The 22190-nt window shown below is 37.0% G+C and overlaps 1 long non-coding RNA gene across 1 annotated transcript; it reads right to left on the reverse strand.

Annotated features, from left to right (window-relative positions):
• Positions 1 to 1582: 1582 nt before the first annotated feature.
• LOC124294821 lies at positions 1583 to 21256 on the reverse strand. Its single transcript, XR_006904752.1, has 6 exons — positions 20492 to 21256; positions 20080 to 20374; positions 15994 to 16062; positions 15719 to 15896; positions 11817 to 12004; positions 1583 to 1949 (listed from the first exon to the last, which is right to left on the reverse strand). It is a non-coding gene; the product is annotated as an uncharacterized LOC124294821 (long non-coding RNA).
• Between the last annotated feature and the right edge of the window lie 934 nt (positions 21257 to 22190).

Raw genomic sequence — 22190 nt, forward strand, 5'->3', positions numbered from 1 at the left:
ATAGTTGAAATTATACAAATAACTCAACAATTCAGTGTACAACGTTCAGAATGATTGTGAATTTGCAACACATTTAGGGTACAAAAGAGTGGTCAATTTACGAAATCAGGGTGCAAATTTACAAATTCGGTGCAGCGACGTAAATTACTACGTGTTGGGCTTAAATTTAAAATGAAAATTTTTGATTCTACTAAAATTTATAGGAAGAACACAGAAAAATCATTTGAATATAATAAATTCTGTGGTAAATTTATTGCATTTGTAAATTGAATAAGTAGAAAATATATATAGTGAATTTACTGTATCCGAATAAAACTTCCAATACAATGTAGGAAGTTCTATAGAAAAATTTTTAACAGTGTACTGCACGTCATGCTACAGCATATCACAAAAAAAATATTGGCAAGATTCGACGTTTTTTTCTCATTGAGAAATAGTTGTCCAATAGTACCAGGATTGTTCTGAATGTGAGCACCTAGAAAATTGATTCTAGCTAACTGTAAAGAAGAATTTTTTCCAAATTAAAGAAATCAACCTCCGAAAGATAATGAAACAGTAATTCAGATCGTTCTGAGTCAATTTTATACTAATGTGATTCTGAAAATATTTTTGTGGAAAAAAAATAAAAAAATCATTCCGGATCTTGACTTTCATATGTGATTTACAAAATTAGTATGTTAGAATCGGTGCTCCAATTTACGAATCATCCACCTGTTCCAAACTATAACGGTTTCATACATTTGTTTTGTATTATAAATGCCGTATAGATCGGTATCTGTACGTACAATACGAGTATGTCTTGAGCGGGTTTTTAAACGTATATATATGTAATATACGATTTAAAAATATGTACAGATTACGGACTGCGCGTTATATGTCCGATCTACGTGACTCACTGTATAATTAATCGTCGGAGTCTGCACTGTGTGTAGTGACTCATAATTAATACATGCGATACGGCACGTGAAAGCCTCGATCGACCGATAATTGTTATCGTCCATAACTATAAAATCGGCAAGATACGAGGCTGCGATGGAAAGATAAGTTAAGAAATATCCGATTATATCGGCTAAAAGTTCTTATTTATATGCACATATGGAACGACTAGCGATATAGAGAGTGAAAATAAGAAAAAAAATATTCTGGTATATCGAAAACGTAAGTGGAATGCGTCAGTCGAATCACCGATGTATAAAAATAATTAAATTACTGAATAAGTTTCTATTAAATAAGAACATTCTTCGTTTACACAACTGTTTTCGAATCGGAGAATTTTTTATAAAACCATTTGTTTTCATTACCAGCACAAAAAATGATACAAAGTTCAGAAGACTAATGAAACAGCAGAGAAAAAACGCCCATCAAATTCTGACCAACGCAACTAGAATCTCAGACTATTTTATTATTGATTCAAGTTGGTCGAGGGCAAAATTGTTCAGAAATTATAACTGCCAAGAGTTTCGTTTTCTAACACTTAGGACACCTAGACAATAAAAGATGAATGCAAGTGTACAGCAATGTTTATTAAACATATTTTCTACTAAATATTTTTAGTTAAAGTAAATGCTTATATGTTTCTCACTTCAGCTATTGCTTTCGGTTGCCAGTTACCGATTATTTACTTAATTTTATCAAGCACGATATTGAAATCGCAATAGTAAATTCGTAGAATTCATGGCATTACTTTATTTCTCCATCGAATAAAAATACATTGGAGTATTTTTGTACAAAATTGTATATAGAATGGGACCGTTATGCCCGTTTTCGCGTTTGAGTTACGGGGACCTTGGGCAGCCCCCTTAAATCCTGCATCGAGAAGGTTCGTCTCACCTCCAAAAATCATTTTGCTCTTTCTAAACGACATTGTCAGGCATGTATAAGATATTTCGTAACTGGAGTCCCCTTCCGAGAACCAAGGATCGAGTGTCCCTTGTTCCGCGTAGACTCACCTGAAACACGAAAGAATTATTCATATTGCAGGTCCTTCGACCCTCGAGGTCCTCGAGCTGGTTTTAAATCATAAAACAACAAACGAACCCCGGGAACTCAATCGACTGTCTGGTCCAGTCTCGAGGATACCTTAAACTATTGCCGACCATACCTGCTGGTCAATTCAAACTGAGATAATCTGACCCAACTTAAATCGAAAGGTGCTGTCCTTTCAGGGTGCAAAAATCTATTGCTCGAATTTTAAATACCCCGCCTTTTCATGTAAATTGAAATCGCTTCTACTACATAAAACTATTTCCCATAGCCGACAGAAATTAATTTATAGTATTTTCGCGATCTTCAAACAGCTACGTATATGATCAATGTGAAGTGACGTTTAAGAAATTAATTTTCTAAAATAGTTGCAATTTGTTGTTGGTGATTTCAACTAATGGTATTGGTCATTCTGTCTAATGTGTAGATTTCTGCAATTATCCAACTAATCCTTGTGAAATAGTAAAATGCCGAACAGGCATTAACCCGTCATTAAAAAACTCAGTAACGACAAAAGAAATCAATTAGTAAGCTCATTTGTTAAAATTTGTTAGTATTCCTCCGGAATAATCGATCATTCGTCTATACTAAAAGTCCTGAATTGCGAACTAGACCTAAAAGTCACTGTGATTCCAATCACACTTCAGTGTTTTGGACTATATTCTTCGTCGTGAAATGAATAGTTAAATAATTATTAACTGTTAACTAAGTACATCAGTAAAACCAATGGAAATGAGTAAACATTTTTTTCTTTATGTTAAAAATTTGTTTCATAGTTATTTTTATTCATTATAATTATCTTGGCTGATTATCGTCTTGCTTGAAAGTGCTTCAGCTAGTTGCATCGACCGAAAACTTCGTCCACTTTATTTATAATCTCTTCCCTAAGAGGCTAATTCATTCATCAATACGTCCATTAATTGATTTCTTTTCTCTTGTATTTTCTAGTTCTTTTCTGTGCCTGTTTTCCTCTCTTACTATTCGGCTCCCTATTTTTTCGCATCATAGACATGTGATATGTGGACGTGTGTTAGGGGTTTTTTTGTATGCTGTAGTTGACACGACTTATTACTTCACGTGTACAGCTGCTTAAAGCGTAATCGATGGCTGTCTATAATATCTTATATACGTACAAATATGTACCAGGCGCAAATACCTCTCGCCGATCAAAGATACTTGTACATTTCGTGAAATTTCACACGCATGTATTATACCTATAATTTCGCATGCAAGCTGAGGTACGCGTGTTCAAGTTGACCGTCCGTATTTCAGAGCGACTGCAGGTATTCCGAAAAACCGTTTCACTATTCCCAAAAATTGGGGATTCCTACGGGCGACATAAATATATAAGGCAACCAGACTTATGCATCCTGGAGCGCAAAAAATTTCGGTTGCCCAAACTCGAAGCTGTGATATACCTGAAACGAAAAGGCAATTTTACCTGCGGGCGACGAACGAAGAGACGTCCTTGGGCGCTAAATTACCCCGGACATCCCCGTAGGATTTTACTAAGCTCGCTTAATCGTCTGGTAAATAATGTACAATATTATACAAGATGATTCAAGCGTGGTGGAATTATTCCGGAGGGACACATTTTCCCGTGAAATAGCCAAGAACGAGATATTGTTACAAAAAACTGAATTTTCGGGTTCAAGAATTTTAGAACTTGACAAATGGTAACGATTACATTTATGAAAGAAGTAGTAAATAGATTGGAAAAATGAACTTCGTTGGTGTATTTCGAAAAGCTGATGGAAACATCGACGGTCATTTTCTTTACAAAACGTGAATTATACAATATAGATTTGACAACTTTTTCCGGAATATTTAGAGTATAAGATAACTGGCTCGTATCTGATTAGTAATGTGGATTATTGTCACGCATTTCAACCTAAACCGAGTTGATGTCACAAAACGAAAGTTCGACAGCCTGCACCACGTTTTCTATGTGTTTATAATTGTTAAATTTTCCCAAAATGATCAGATGATTACCCCTTTCAACGTCATATTGCCTCAATCACGTCCTTACCAAGAATCCCAATTGTTCGAAAAGTAATGAATTCTCTTGGTACTTGTAATAACGAATAATACGTTTTTACTGTAATAACAAATTAGCTCGACGTAACCTCTAACATTCTTCAACTTGTCTGAATCACCCTGTATATTCATATACAGATGCAACGTATAAGCGCAGTGGTTTTCCGGGTCTTTGGTTTAGGGGCTGCCTCGGTCATCACGGTGACTGGTGATCACCAAACCAGACGCGCCGTGTTTACGAACTGTTCTAGGAAGGTTAGGGACTCCAGGGTGTATGTATAATGTTAGCGTCCGCTACGATCCCTCAGGCTCATGGGGTGCGTCCACTTAAGTTGAAGGTGCAGGTGTCTCTAAGTGTGCAGTTAATAGACCAGTGATTCTTCTAAAATCGGTCGATATTTTCCTGGACTCTTCACTGTCGATGAATTTTTTTTTTTTTTTTTTCAGTTAGTATAATTTCTATCACGTGATGGATATTTTTAAATTCGTAAGTAATTTTAATACAGTCTAATATGACACACTCAGATCATTCAAAAAATATGTCTCCACGACTTATTCATTTACATTCAGGAAAGTGTAACAAAACCGTCAACATTCCTTTAAAAAACTGTCTTTTAAGTCGATTTTGAAGTAGACATTTCTATGATCGTGTTCGTTGAGGTTTTTTTCCGTCAAGTACAATACCATTAAACCGATGCGATCGGTAGGAGTACAGAAAACGAGAAATGGAACTGAGAATACTAACATGTATTAAGATAAATAATAGCATCCACTATTAGCGGTAGTGAAGTGGATAAGGAATAATATGGATGGTAATGAATACGCTGAAGCGATAGTAACGCTCCACTTTTCCTGGATCTGCGTTCCCATGAGTTTGACTCTGTCTGATACAGGTAGACATGGTCCTGGGAATAATGAGTCGAGAATCCCAATCCCTGAGGACCGGCTATTTAAACTGCCCACGAATGGGATGGTCACTATTCTTCGGTAGCCACTCCTCTGCTCCTTTGCCAGCCCCGTACGCATTGATTAAAAAAGAATAAGGCGATGCTGAAGAAGAAGAAGAAGAAGAAGAACAAGAAGAAGCGTGCAATAAGAAAAATTAATAACAAAATCCTACCACTAAATACTTCATTTCAGTATCTGAAACTATTTATATTTGAATCAACTTCCAATATTTGCCAATGTCATTTTGGCATAATTGATAATATCTCCAATTAAGAAGAAAGAGAAAACTAAGATAAAAATAGAGGGAAAATGGATGAAAAGTAGAAACCGTATATACTATAATATCCACTACACAAAACAATTGCTTTATATGTTGAGATGTTATTTTATATGTATAGATACATTATAGGTGTGAACAGGTGATGAAAAATTTGCGCAGTTCTCGCATACATAACAATCTCGACGCGTTATCGAAATTTGCGAGGTCGAGGTAGTATTAATAATTACAATGATTTGTCGAAAATCAACTACTTATCGCTGACGAAGGTCGGGAAACATTACAAAAGTATCATTGCTTATCAAAAGTAAAATATGCAAACAAGTGTTTGACTCAATATGAAGAGCTTAACATCAAAATAAACGATCAGTTAACTGTTTGATGGACGATTTTGAGATGCAGCGTAGATACGTGGCTAAATCAACATGGCGTCGTAACTCGATTAACAGCTGATCGTTTTAGCTAAATTGCAAAAACTCAAAGAGACAGAAAACTTCGTGCAAGTGATTCGACTGTAGTGTAGTTACGCTGAGTTAATACCGAATGAAATGTACGTTGAAAAACAACTGTAATAATCAGATGTGACCAGATAAGCGTACTGTATTATCATATACGTGTATATTTTCTACCACCAGATGGCGTCCTTCGATATTCTGGATCAGAATGAGCAGCCCACAAATCATATTCGAGGAAAAAAAAGAATAAATCATACGTCTGTCCCATTTCTTGATATTTTTGCAGAGCATTTTTGTTAGAGTGTCGCGAGCTTTTCCTAAACTGCAAACTGTAAGGCTAGGTACGTACAAGGGAACAAGTCGAGGCATAAAACAGTGTTATGAGAATGCCGAGCGGTGGCTGCGCAGGGTGTTTGTGCCGCAGGCGTAAGCTGAGGCGTGGGGGAGGCCGGCCGTGAGGTTATCGTTATTTTACTGCATATTGAGGCTGTAACTCGCGTTACGATGCCCTTTTAGTGTGTATACAGAATATACGCACAGAGTTCGCGAGCTCAACGCGCGATAGCTGCGAAGGGAGCCGTAACGAGCCGAAGCGCCATAGAAAAAGAGAGAAGTAAGAAGGGGGATCAGGAAGAAGAAGAAGAGGAGCCGCGCCGCGCGCCCCTCGCGGCCCCTTCGCGAACTAGACACCGGAGATATTTTAACCCGGGAACTGCCGAGCGTCCACAACCGTGCAGTTTAATTACCCACCGGTAATACCGGTAATACTCAACTTTAGCCGTAGCATCTCCCGCCCGAAAGGAGCTAGCTACCTGCCTTGCTGATTTTCAACCTTCTCAGTTATATAACCTACAAAGATATTACCGTGTACCTCCGCGTATCGTACTTATGTGCGGAAGAGTTAAATACTCGGAAGCAGCGAGAATGTTTAGACATTAGTTTGCGTGGCACGTACTGCATTCTTACTGTCTTATCATTATTTTTGTGGAAAAGATTGTCTAGAGGTAGGAAAATTTACTCCCGCTTCGATATTGTTATTTATATATTCACACAAACTCAGGTACTTCCATGATTTATTTATTTTACGATCATGCGGTGATAAAATTTTTGAAAATTAGTTTTCCAATTTTGGTGAATCGGAAACAATACGGACGTGTCGGTGAATTGCACGAAGTATTTCTTTTCTACCTTTTCTTCGCAACCTTTATACCCAATGAATAAGTATCACTTATTTCATTTATTCAATTATCGGCAATTATTAATAAATATGTTAATATTGAAAAGTTACTAGTTTTTCAGAAAAATTATTCAAAGCGACTATATACTATCGGCTGTGAAATATCACACACGACGAGTCTTTATAGCGTAAAAATGGCGAGTATTGGTGAAAAAACTATAACGTTTACGATTTTTTTAAATTCAAAATTACAAGCTTTTATCGTAAACTATATTTCAGAATCTAATTTTAAGTAATACTAAAGCCGTTACAGTTTCTATAGGAAACCTCTCAGTGTACTTGGTTATGATAAAAGTTTGCAGCCAAAATACGCTTAACAGTAATCACTTTGACAAAATACTTGTTTAGTTGTTCGTAATTGTGTATTCCTTGATTTTTGACATTTCTTTAAATTCCGATCAAAGAATTATCAAGGTCACACGGTCTAAGAACATGGAAGGAAATATGATTCGTGCAAGTGAATTCCAGAAAAAATGTTATCCGTTTCCTAATGCTCTTTACGTGCGCTCACTCATACCCATTATATAAATTGCGCACGAGTAGTCAGTTATTTCATTTCACGTATGACGCATTATACATTTTGCTACGATGCACTTACTACGTGCAAGTAGAAGAATATCTCAATATCTACATTTTTTCAACTACACGGAAGGAGCAAATTTGTTCCGACTATCAACTGTATGAAAAAAATCTACTTATTTCAAAACGCAGACTGAAATCGACGGATTAATATCCAAAATTCGGAGGAAAGTTTGGATATTTGCAATTCGCGAGAGCCAAGTTATTTTTTCGAATTTTGATCATTTAGTTCTCGTTAGAAAAAAATAAAATAAATATGGTTGTTACTTTGAGGTGAGGCATGAAAATGTTTCATCAAAGCAAGATTCTTTTTTAAAGAAAATGAAAAAAATTCTGCACAACGTAGCATATTATTTTCACATTTTCTTGAGGTACGGATAGACAAAAGTTTGAAGTCATTTTAAGGTTATCGTTAGTTTTTTTCAGGTCTTTCTAGTTTAGTCTGGTAGAGTTTTTCCGATTTGAATTGCGAGATCTATCGATACAAACAACATTGAAAGGCGAAGCCATAGAGTGAGAATTCATTCACTGTCAGTTTCACTGGTTGTTTGAAATACTGGTGTTTTCATCGTTTATACATTAGTAGAATTCCATCGGCCGTGCGATTATCGTCGCGGCATATTCTGCGGTCCAATAAGAGAGCCGAGAGCCAAGGAACTTCACGCAGTTTTTCTTAATACGTACATGCACACAACTCGCCGTGAGAGGAAATAAATCGATGAATAAGAGTTTGAATGAATGAATAAATAAATGAATGGAATGGGAACGAACTCGTGAACTGGCGAGCATTAGCTGTACGCTTCCGTCTTGAAATGGTCGAGGTTGTGCAGCAGTAAACGTTCTCCGCTTTCATTCATCCGGAACCCCCTCGTTTATTTCTCTTATTTCATAAACGACCGCTAAACTGAGGGTAAAAGAACCCCAGAAGTACCGGAAGTTGCGTAAAATTATATTCGCACGCAATTTCATAGATCAGAAAACAAAAGAAAACTTTGCGGTAGCGAATCGGATTTGAAATGAAACGTTCGAAAGCATCAGATATTGCAAACATACATGTTCTAGCCAACGTGAAAACAGATCACTTTTAAGTGTATCGAACTTTAGTCTCTTACTTATTGTAGTTCATCGATCATTACGTGGAAATGAAAAAAATTATATTCATTTTTAAAGGATTAACATAACCTTGAACGTCCGCAAAAAATACTGCACATCTTTTTTTCTGTTATTTTCCTTGATAAATCAGTTGCCCGCACGCATGTAGCAAATAAGAGAAAGAAAGAGGAAGAAAGAGATGGACAGAGGGCGTAATGAAATCGATTCTATATATTAAGTACCACATATCCAATTTCAGGATTTAACATCGTTGAATTTTCAGTATCGATAAAACGTTAAGCAAAAACAGTTTTTAACAACATATATATATTTTTTCATTCTAGGGATACTGAAATTCTTCGGGTCGGGTCGGGTCGGGTAAAATGGATTACTTTCGGGTCGGGTATACGAAAATTTCGGATTATCCAAAACTTTCGAGTTCCTCGAAAATCTCGGGTTCGCCAAAAATTGCAGAGTTTTTGAAATTTTGGTCACGGCTGTCTTCGCTTCTCCAAAAATACCGGGATTTCTGAAGAGGACAGAGATTTTCGAAAATTTCCGGACCTACGTTATTTCCGAAATCTCGAACAATCTGAAGGACAATCTTCCTAATCTTCTAGAATTATGAGTTGTGGAGATTCTATTGTCAATAAAATAAAATCAGACTAGAGACTGACCGAAAAATATACTCTCAAATTCTTTTGCATCTGCTTCATTAGCAAATCATCGTGAAATAATTTTATTATTGACAAGTAGGGGTCCGCGGGTACTGAAATTCTCTGGGTCGGGTCGGGTGAAATGGATTACTTGCGGGTCAGGAACCCGAAAATTTTGGGTAAGTACTCGAAAATTTCGGGATTGCAAAAACCCAACCCTAATATTTTCAATTGCCGTTATTACTTCCTCGAAATTTATACGATTCACTCGCATTACGACGCAATTGCTACGTTATAGTCAACTACTTATTTTGTTTGTTCATCGTCTGTTTCGATCAATTGAGAAATTTCTTTTTACAATTATAGTGGAAAATCGATTCATTCTTCAGGTTCATCGGTGAAATTGAATACGTTAACTATTACTGCGGTGCAGATCTGGCCGGGGACCAGAACAAGGGCAAACGGAGGAATTTCCGGTAGTAGCTTATAGGTATAGGTAGAAGCTCCGGATTTACATTCGCACACGTATAAGAATACGTTAGGCATGAAATAGCCGTAGCGAATGTCAGAGGACGGTGGTTTACTTTGGAGTCTTGCCAAATTTCATGTCGAAATACACTTATTTCACGGTAAGAATCGACCGCGTTCCATTCCGTTGTCGCATTTCCGAATTTTTTTTTTTTTTTTCTCTTCGTGTAATTAAATTCGATTGTAAATTCGGAGTGACTAAATAAGAATGATAATTATAGTTCGCATCGTCTATAAAATAACCGAATGAGGATGGTCAGAATGATTTTCACTATCTTTTCTTCATTGTTCATAGATTAGTTACAGCTGCAGATTATTTTCCATATCTTATCTAATTGAGAATTATTTTCATACCCTGAATATCTTTGATATTTTTGATAATACTGCTCAAGTTGTTGAAAGTTTCAAATATTGCCCCGACAGAAATGTGGAATAGTTGGTTTTACTATGAGTATCAACTATTTTTGCATCACTGCTGCTGGCGAACAACTAATTTCTGTTCCTATAACAGACTAAATAAAACATTGATTTCGTGTGGTTCATCCAAGTGTAATGATCAACCATATAAAAAAAAATGATCATCGTCATATTTATCGAATAAAAGCCATATTTCGTATGCGCTTGCGTATAAGGAGATAAAGAAATGAAAAATGAACAAATATTTATCCCATGCATCATCACTCCGAATTTTTTCCTTTACCCTTGTAAAAAAATTTGCTATGCGAATATTCCTGGGATTCATTACTAAAATATTAATGCCGAGTCATAGTCTCATGAATATAATTTGTTACCGGAATACCAGTACGAGTAAATTATTGTTTGGTGAGTAGTTGATGACCATCGGGATGCAAATAGTAAAGTATTACGTCGTCGCCTATATGAACTCATCATCGGCAGAAAACCAATGCAAAACATTTTTATTGCTTAGTTTTATTGACATTTCCTTCTTCGAATTGATTAAAATTTATACTACTGTGTCTATATGCTCAACGGAAGCAGCCACTCTAAATCCGTCTGACCCAAAGCAAATACCCCACGACTGGGTCTTGGCTTGTTCTGAAAGGGTGCTGGAATTGTCTTGCCAGATAAAGTCGCAGGAAGATTGTAGGTATATTATTACATGTAGAATTCAATAGTGACTTTCCACGTGCAGTAATTAAGTTGATAATACCTCTTCTAGGATTGATTGTAATAATGATAAAATTTACTGGTGCTCCGATAGTGCGAATGAATAGAGCTTAGTCTTACTATCATAGCCTAATATTTGGGTTTTGCGCTGTTCTGATATAATAGAAATGTGAACTAGCAAGGCATAGTTCATACGACTATTCATATAAATTAGTCTGACTATTCGTGTAGTTGATTTTACAATTTTTACGCATGGGGAGATTGATTATTTGCTATGGTAAATATTGCGTATTCTGCATATAAGCAGTGGAAATTACTATAAAATAGTTGATTCAACAACGTTGAATAGTTGTCACCAAATCGCACTGAAATCTTTAGTTAAAATACAAGTATTGCGCGATAGATATTTTTCTCAACGTATAATTACAGTGCATGTCAATAGTGTTCTTTACAACTATCAAAGTCACTAAACTTGCCTGTTGTAATGTAAGCACTACTATTGAAGTTTAATAATGAATTCGTTGTTTTTTGCATGAACTTCTCATTTCACCGATTCTTCAACAAGTTAGGTAAGGTTAGTCTAGATTCCGATAGTTTACTATTAGCTCTCATAGAATACCACCGAATTCTGTTAAGGCAAATCCTTACTATCTTTTGGTGGATTATTTTAAGCTGATAGGTTGTACCACTACAAAAACAAAAAACTAAAGACAGGATAAAGTGACATTTGGGAACAATTGGAAAGTATTGTAAAACTAATCAAACTTCTATCGTTCCAATGAGTTCCAAATACAATGTTTCCGCGTTTTAATTACTCTTTTTCTGCAAGGGTCGTACAAGCATTTTGGGACCTGGCTATGATTTACGTACAAATACCAATCCGTTATCATACATACGTCGTATAATATCCATACATGCATGCATATAATGCGTATAACACATGGCAGGTATGTCGCCCTCACCGCTGTCCGACATCCCTGCAGGCTTTCATCTGCTCACTTGTACAAGTCCCAGGCAGTAACAATCTTTCACCATCATGCATCCACCTCCGTTCAATTCTGCGTATAACCAACGTAAATGTTTCCTGGAAAAGTGATACATATATATATATATATATATATATATATATATATTGGAACATAGACGTGACCTGTTACACGGATGAATACGCATACATGAGCAGGATCTATAGATACACACTGATACAAACGGTGGATCGGAGACAGAGAAGCTTATATATACGTCATGTACGTCCTGCGCAGAGATACCAGGAACCCTGAGGCTGCCTGGAAGCTAAACTTTACCTCTGAATACCCTTTTCCTCCCTGCTCATCTCCCCGCGTCCTTTATCCCTCTGTGCACCGCTCTTTGCCAACTCTTCCCTTCCCTCCGGTAACCCCCCCCCCCCCCCCCCCCCCCCTCCCTCCAGGTACCCCGCGCGTTTCTCTCATCTAATTGCGAGAGGCTGGCTATGTTATGTGTGCAGGAGTGGAGTGGAGTCAGAGGAGTGATCAATACGGAACCCCCTTCTTCCTTTCCCCCTCCCTACCTCTCACAACATTTCCCCTCGAGAAATGAATGTATATATGTGGTCACATATAGTAGTTATGTTACGTACATCTGTAGATTCTGAAGCTTAAGGTGTAACTAATTCGTTTATCCAGTCTTTTTATGTACATCGCGAATGACGTTGGGTTTATTCGATTAGGCATCAACCGTATTGAGATGGTGAATATTTTCTTATACTTATTCATTGATCACTCATCGTTTTCAGTAGCTTGCCAACTGATGTTTATTGACGGTTACGATCACTGTGATTCACGTTTAACGTTTAACTGTAGGTATGATGAGAAGATATTTAATTAGTGGAAGAAATTTTTCTATCACTAGTCGGTAATTGTTCTGTTCCTGACTCATAACAGTGGATAGGCGAATCTAGTTACACCGGATGTATTTTTCATGGTGATCGGTGATGAATTTAAGCTTTGAGATTTCAATTGACATCACTGTACGTTTATTAACTATGCATAATTAGTAAGGTAGAATCGACAAGTTTCAACTAAATAGGATTTATCGAAGAATAGGACTAGAAAATTCATATTTGAGGGTATTATTTACCTTGCGGATTTGTAATCATTCAATACTGCGCTCTTAGTAATTATCAACTATACAAAAAAAAAAAAAATAGGGTTGAAGGGAGGAAACGATTTTAAAATCATTTCAGCATCGTTTTTGCCGATTTAATCGTATTTCTGTCAACTAAACATTATACAATCTTGGAAAATGATGCACAAATATTGATCGCACTCAGTTAATACTCACTTTATGTGTAATCCGTAACTATAGTAATTAATATGTGCATGTTAGTAGCTATTTATATAGCAAATAGTATTGTTGCCTCTAAATTACAGTTAATTAGTATCAATATATAGATTTTTTTTACTATGGTTGATTTCGATTATTATTTTAGAAAAATCCCCACAGGTGAAACTTTTTGTTCGGGGATTACTTACGTATTTTTACGTATTCATTATAATTGCTAGAAAAAAATTCATAATTCAATAATGTTTATCAATATGATCTTGAAGTTAATATTCCGTGACGATATGACAGATTTGTGTAAGATGTCTGTTTAATTTATTCGTTTATTAGTATTTTGGAGACGAAAAAAATTTTAAATCTTGAATTGACGCATGCAAAAAAAAATTCTACCAAATAACCAAGCCTGCTGAAAAAATCAAAATTATTTTTTGAAAAATTAACATCGAAGATACGACAATTCTCGTGTTTCTCAAAACTTACACGTAATTACGCTGGACAGTTTTGTGTTTATTATTTCCTTAGGAACTCTGTAATACATTTCTGACTAATTCCTAGTTTCGTTAGCAGTCGTTAAGCGTCGTATTCTTCTCGGAAATGAAAATACGTCGTTCTGGGATATGGGTCGAGTCAGACAACTAGCCGTCAGTGATTCTGAGCTCTCTAGGCTGATAATGAGATCAGCTTTATACCTGGTTCTATATTCATCGAAGATTGTTCATAATACATCGAAACGATTTCAAGCAATGGACAAAAGTCGTATTCACGAACGCAAACTTTCACCGTATTGTAAAGAGGCCTCCAAGAAGTCAACTAGAAATTTATCGATCCGAAATCAATTCCTAGAAATTCCAGCGGTATTTTCTCTGAAGAGATATCGGTGCAATTATCAGAAAACAATAAAACTACCATAAGTACGCACTTGAGAATCTACCATTTCTTGTTAAAAATCCACTTTCCTAAACTTACTAACTAACTAATTTATCGGCAATTCAATTAAATACACTGGAGACAATTTCGTTATATTTGTCTCAAATTCGTATGTTACTTTGGAAATCTGTATTTCCGATAATAAAATTAAAAGATTTTGAGAAACAATATTTTTGAAGAAAAACGTTTTTTTTAAATATTAACTACCAAATAAAGACGACATCTCCAGACGAAATAAAGAAAAGTTCTGAACCTTTGTAGTGACATTATAGAAATGAATTGATTGAATAACACCGTTCTAATTTACTACTTATTATTCGTCGCGAAAATTTTCTTCATTGTTCTCAAATTTAATTTCCCAAACATACTATTTGTCAGTATTCTGCGAACTGGATAGCTAAATCTTTACTCGCGGGAAAAAATATTTCAATCTGCATCACGGACAGTGCATAAAATCATGACTGACAATGAGAAAAGAAATCACTTTTTGCAGCATGGGAATTAATTCACGTCGTGAAAAGTATAATATAAATATATTTATGCGTCTATTGACAGGCCCGATATTATTCTTAGACGTCTATTCCACCGTGCAACAAAATTGTATGTGAGTGAGTGCGTGTATGATATACGCGTTCAAACCTAACGGAACAGAACAGGTTTTGTGGAACATTCATAGGCATGCGTTAATCTAATGGGCAACAATTGAACGACAGTAAGTAGGTAGGTGTATGCTTATGGGGATGAGAGGATATAAATCAATCACAATATTTCGACTTGTCCAATCAATTCGTCTATACCTACCTGCGGCATACCCTACGTATATATGTATATTATACATGTATAAATTTCAATCCGTCTACAGGGTGTCTCGTTTCAAACAAGCTGGTAAAATATATCGGAAACTGTAAAAAACGTGGAGAACAAAGAAATGATTTTTCCTACATGTTAAATGGTTTTAATACCAGGAAAATATAACGCTTTTGATTTTACCGTTTGTAGTGCTATTTTTGGGGTATTCAAAATGTCGGTATTGTTTAATAGGTTCACCAATTTTTCAATTTCCACAGTGTATAAGTAACGTCAAGAGGAATCGAACGATTCCAAGTTTGCCGATTTCGGACAAACGATTCGCGAGATATTTCACTCTGAAGTTCGGGATTAGCGCTAGGCTCGCTTCGCTTGCTCAAGTAGCGCGGTAATCGCGCACGAAGCGTGCTTTCAAATCGAATATCCTCCGAACGGACGGACCAAAATCGACGATCTTGGTGTCGTTGAATTCGTCTCGAGGCTGGCTACAAGAAGAATATAGAGATGTAAAATTTCCGCTATTGTAAGTTGTAGAAAAAAAAAAAATATCGAAATCAAACAAGGACATTCCTCCCCTTCCATAACCATAAAATTTATCCTACAAATCTCTTCGCCGCCGGAATATTCCGGTATGACTTTTCAAAGGTTGTCCATTTTGTACCGAACCTCTGCGCAGACTCGCGCCATGACACATACCGAATATTATACGTGCGTATAAACATCTGTAGGGTAATACGCATACCTGTATATATGGCGACATTCCTAGCCGTCATATGTCACTGATGAAGCCTGCGAGTCCGCATACATAATGTATTGCCTGTTCAAAGTTCTCTGTCAACGCACGTTGCACGTGGCATCCGGATACTTGCTGCTAATGCCAGGCACCTTAGTCTCGTCGGACGTTGATCGCCGCTTTTGCACTACATAGCAACAAATCATAATCGATATTTATAGTTCGATCGGTGACCCGCGATATTATTTGAATGCGATTCTTGCTCGACAGGCGTTTTCGCTCACTACTTTGTTCCGGTGTCCCAAAATTTTCGCTCTGCATCCACCTCGAAACATGTTCCATAAGCATGGTATCTTGAAAAAAAAACAAATTGAGATGACAAACCAAAGTGAATAGAATCAAAAATAAGTCTCCATGATGTTGAGTCAATATTAATTACAGGTATACACTCCGTTGTTGCAGGTTATGTTAAGAATGTACATATAATGTGTATAAATGACTCCTCAGTGTCTACCTTGTGACTACTACACGATGAATGTGTAGTTAATATTCTGAAACGGTGATTGCATAATTGAGGGAAATTAAATTGTCGTCAGTGAAATACTTGGAAATAATTTACGTAACGGTCGTAGGTAAGGATATTTTTCTTTAACATAATTATAGTATAATAATTAGTATAATAATTATTGACCACAGGGTTGCAACGGATATACGGTGTACGGTAATCCTCGTTTCTCGACGCGTTAAAAGTGCATTTTCTAAGCCTAGAACGGCACAATCTCGCTTTCAGTATTTGCTTTTCAACTTCTCCGTGGATGTATTGTAGACGTGTTTGCGTCCAGGCTTTGACAACACATTACGAAACCAATTCAATCCACCTGACTTAGTCCTTGGCTCTTCCTATTTACATTATGTATGCACGTATGTATGTGTATATACAGTAGAATATTACTCACGATTCAGAAAAACACCGAGTGCTATGCATACCTAACTATAGTCTACACATACATATATGTAGATTCTCTTTCGTGGAACAACGTTCCACTATACGCTTATCAGAACTCGAGAACAACAAACACGAAGGAAAATAATCACAGTGACGTCGAGTGGAAAAATCACGTACGTCTCAAATTCTTAATTATTTATTTGAAAACATTTGAGAGGGAAAAAATTTGCGACAAAATTGTAGAACTGCGAAAAAAAATCAATAATTTTGCAAATTCTTAGAGTTCTTTGCCACAAATTTCTTTGCTTTTATAAGGTATTTTAAATCATTTCAACACTTCCGCAATACGGACGTGGCGAAGCAAAATGGCGTCGAACAAAGAAATCAGCTGATTTCTTTACGTAAGTTACACAAATATCAAAGCGCATGTAACCCTTCTAGCTTGTTATGCTTTCATTTTATAGCACAAAGTTCATCTTAAGTGAGAAGAGGTTGAAAAAAATTACTCTTGACACAAAGAATATCTAGTTATGAATAATTTTTTATAGAAATAGTTATTAAGAAAAAATCACTCAACGGTACCAGAAATCAACTGAACTCTGACTTACTTTAAACACACAAATAATTTAATCATTTTTCTAGTTTCGCATCATCAGATTTGTTCAGAAATCGAATAAATAAAGAAACGTAAGAATAGAACATCGGGGCAACAGGAATATGGAAAATTGAGAAACTGGGTGCTTAAAGTAACACGGACGAGACGAGGAGGCAAAAAATGTTAGTATTTCGAACAGGCCAATTTAATCAACGGTGCTAATTTTGTTTCGGCATGGTCGTGTGTGTATATCTCTATTTGTATGGGTCATTTAGTTTAGTTCAGTCTGCCAGTGATCCTCATGCTCTTCGACTTTGTTGAAGCTTTTTTTTTTTTATTTGACCTTACTATCAAATTTTGATTTTAAAGAATTTTGTCAGATCTTCGTTACGAAGATCTCGTAATATGAATTGTGGTTTTTCCGAAAGTAGTGAGTGGAAATTGTACAATGTATTCCGTTTCCCAAAAATTCAACTTTTTATTCTTAAATAAAAATTATTTGAAATTCAATTCAAACAAAAGCACTATTTAAAAAAAAAGAAATTTCTCCGAGGTTCTCTAATAAGGATTAAAAGTGGATAAGGATTTTCTGCTATCGGCATTGAAGTATAAGAGTTTATTTAAAAAATGGGAGGACGTAAGGATCAGGATGTGGCTGTAAAACGAACTCAGTACCGCAAACTCAATTGAACAGCTACATGAATTCTCGCTAAAGTAATCTACACCATATTTGCACGTCTAGCCGCGAATTATTTTTAATTCCATAGTTCCGGGTATACCGCGTGATCATTCGCTGCAGTCACCCGTTCTTTACTACTGACGGAAATCGCTATGATGAAGTCATTTGTGACATCAGTCACTTGAGTCATTCTGGGTTCCCTGGTTCCAGGTTAAGTCTTTTACTCCTCGTAATTCGTTCATTCACTCATTCCTTCGGTCAATCAGCCAGTCACATAATCACTATTTTCAACTTCGTTATCGCCATTATTCGGTTTCACCCTCGTTTCTTGCTTTTTCAGGACAAGAGAAGCGATGCAATTCGAATCTATGAGACCTAGAATTTGTAGTTATCAAGTTAAGACGCAATCCTAGGCTGTAAATTCTTTCCGAAATCAGGAAACTGTCTCCCGAATATTTTTCCTTTCATTCAACTGTTTCACGTTCTTTAAATAGCCAGGTGCTCATAATTGGTATCACACCCAATGATTATTTCCACGTTTCATATAATGCATCAATTTGACGTTCGGTATAGTTCCGATTTTCTGTAGGAGCTCGAAATTCCTCTGACAATTTGGAAAGAGTTTACAAAAAATCCAAATTTCTGAATCTACTAATAATATTCGATGTTACACGTGTGTTTTTTTTTTGCTCTCGCTCAGTGAAATTCTGTTCCGCGTATTTCTATATTGAGATTAGTAACACCAATCTTAATGCTCAGCGATCGGATATCTGTCAGTTAATTAAACAAATCTAGGTTGCCAGATTCGTGTATATTTATAGCAATATGCCAATACTTCGTGCTGTCTATAAAATAGAAGTGACTGCGATTTCAAGTATCTATGAATAAGCTATCGTGGTTTGGAATCATCAATACAATCTCTATATCCTTGAAAGTGAATCTGAACCGTTGAAAATTCACTCGAAAACAAAGGGAAAGAGAGTACAAAACGTTTGCTGGTATAGATTCGTTTTCATCTCGCGGTTGCGAAACACGGTTGCAAATTCATGGGACCATTCCGAAAAAGGGTGAAACCAATTTTTTGCGCTTTTTTCTATCTTCACAAACCGTCTGGAAACTCATTTGACTAACTTTTCGCCATCATCGCTTAATACCGCGACGTAGTTCATCAAAATCATTTAATGATGCTAAAAACCCGTAATTGTTCGAAAGGATCGAGAGGAAAGAGGCTGCAGTGCAAATCTTTGTCCGTGGTCATGTGGAGCATTACAGCAGGTTCCTTCAGAGTCAGGCCTTTTAAGTCCTGGAACACAAAACGGCGAAACGGCATGTCGCCATGCGTGCAGGCATACACACGGTGTCTATTTCCAACTCCATTTTTTAACAAACGAAAGAAATATTCCGCAAGCTAAGACAGTTGGAAAGGCATCTAGATGGTCTTCGAAAGGAACGAAACGCGAGGGCCAGGTGTATTTAATCATAAATAACGTCACTTTTGGTTAATTGAATTCATGAGGATAGTTTTGAAACAGATTTCCCCCACTTTCGTGGGTTTTAAAAAATCGTAATTGGTAGACCAAATCTAACTGAACATTTTGTAACCATCATCTACAATGGTAGCGAAGCTTATTGAGATCATCACTGTATCGTTTGAAAAATATACATGGTGTTTTAATTACTAACAATACCCAGAACCATCTCGAAAACGAAGTATTCTAAAATTATAGAACGCTCTCTACATGAAAAATGTGGTGGTCCTACATTCAAATGCAGGATCATCACAGAATAATTCAGCCGGTGTTTTTCACAACTTAAACCTTAGTTTGTAAATATGATGAAGCAGGAACTATGGAAACATAATTTGAACATTGACAACAATCATACTTTTATGGGCAGGATTGAAGAGCTCGTTAATTGTTTGCTGCGGGGTCAAATTAACATTTGGGTATATGTTCACCGGGTTTCAGATGTGAAATATGGGATTTGAATCAATTCTTTCACTCATTTAAAAAGCTACTTCATTTTACTCACGAGAATCTTAACTTATAGATTTTATGCACCTGAAAGAATTTCATTCGCAAGCTAGGTTAAGTTGCGGAAAAGTCAGAGTGGTTTTACTGAAACGGAACACCCTGTAAGCAGAAACACACCCACACAGGAATGAAACGGGAATGGCGGACTGGAAGTGGACATCGCGTCGCATCCTCGGTCGACAGGTTACACGGCGTTGGAATATCAATCAATCTGCCATCAATCCAGCGATCCAGTGTCGCCCGGCGTATAAACGGCGTTGCAGCTCAATGCTCGTCTCGTCGTCCGTTCTGAGGATCGAAACTATAACGAGCCGATCTTGAATGGAAGCTAAAGTCCAACGTATTTCACGTTTTGCTCGTGCGTTTTGTTTTAACTTTTTTTCATCCATCATCTGCCGAGTAGTCGGGTATCCTACAAAATACCGGGAATCAAAAGAACGAAACAAATTTTTTACCACAGGTAAATTACATCCAGATAGAGAGCTTCTTGGATTTTTAGGGACTTGTGCTTTTACAACATATTACTCACGGCATCATCTCATCGTTTCTCATCAGAAACTTTCAGAAGCGAATTTCGTTGTTATGTAATATTGAATATTCAAAAATGAGAATGTGTTTACTACAGATGAAAATATTTGGCGTGAAATAAGGTGCGACGATGTTACAGCCTTTGGTATATAAATTGATAAAAAAGATCGTTGCCGCGAATTTCGAGAGGCGCACTTAACCTTCAGCGCAAAATAAACATGGTGACCGTTCACACACGCTTGGATTATAATTTTGGCTCTAGAATCGTTACCGTCTCTCGTTAGCGAAGAAGTGTCATTTCGGGCGAATCTGTATAGCAACAAAAACAACTGAAGTATGATTTCACCTTCGGAGTCCTAAAGACTGAGAATTCCGTCCATCAAATGCACCCGTTGCAAATAGCTAGGTGTTTACAACATATGGGTGGTAAAAAACATCGAATCGCCTGAGGCATGCTTTTGAAGGAATATTAAATCGTCCGAAGAGACGTTAAATCATTCATCCCCCCTTTGAGGACAAACCGGCACGAACGTTTAAATCAAGAGTTAGGAAAATAGAAGAAAACCAGGCAAGAAATATCAAACAGTGTTGTTTGTGCCAATGACGGTGACCACGAATGAAACAACATGCCCACTATCGAACGGAAATAATTATGAGCCATTTCAAACATAATCAATCTTTTCTGACCAAGTGAAATGTCTGATATTTTGGCTATAAGTAAAGCCTGCATCGTTGACCTGAAGAAGTTGCGGATAAAGCAATTCTGCATGCAATTGTGGAACACAAATATCCAAAAAATGTATTCTCGTTACCGGATTACCACTTGTAGGAATATACCATACTTTATGACTTTATTCTCCCATAGCAAAAACAAAACTTTTGGGCATCCCTTTTTCATTTGCACCATCCGCAACATTTTAACGTCAGCGATGCGAGAGCGCTAACAATAGTTAAAATAAGGGTTTTACTTTCCCTCAAAAATTGGAATCAATATCGAATTTTTTATAAAATGATCGTGCTGTTGTCAGAAGATACACTCCACTCAACTAGGGTTGAAGAAATATCGTACAGATTTTCAATCTATTTATATATTCGCGAGACGGGTGTTAAGGTTATGTTTTCCAAACTACTCGATTGTGAACTCATGTGACAATTTATCGATCTTAGCTGACCAACGTATACTTCCTAACATCCGAGCGATCATATCACCAAAGCATTCCAACGGAACCGACATCTTACGAAAAAACAGGCTCGAATCTCGTGGAAACTTTTAAATCGTCCACGTGACTCCGCACTCAAAACACCTTAGTCACTCCCAACATAACCTATACTCGAATCGCGATTCTCGAGTATCTACTGTATTCCGCATGTTTCACAGCGCATAGTGCAGTGGCGGGAAAAGCGAACGACGGTAGTGGGGGGAGGAGAGGGAAGAGGAAATCGCTGCGATCCTTAACTGGTCCGGTGCAGCAGCTTGCGACTCATTGTTCAGATAAGGCCGGGCGACGGCATCGAGTCCTGCAGGCAGCACAGCTCGGCAGCGGCTCTCTCCTAACGAGTAAAAAGCATGAATGGGACGCCAGAGCGGCGCCGCGCATTTATCCGCGTCCTTGTCTCGCGCTGTCATTATTCTCGGCCCCCGGCCCCCTGGAGGCGGCGTCCTTGTCGCCGCGGTTCTCGCGTCTCGCCGCTCGGAACTC

Source organism: Neodiprion lecontei, chromosome 5 (assembly GCF_021901455.1).
Source record: "Neodiprion lecontei isolate iyNeoLeco1 chromosome 5, iyNeoLeco1.1, whole genome shotgun sequence".
In the NCBI taxonomy this organism is placed as follows: Eukaryota; Metazoa; Arthropoda; class Insecta; order Hymenoptera; family Diprionidae; genus Neodiprion; species Neodiprion lecontei.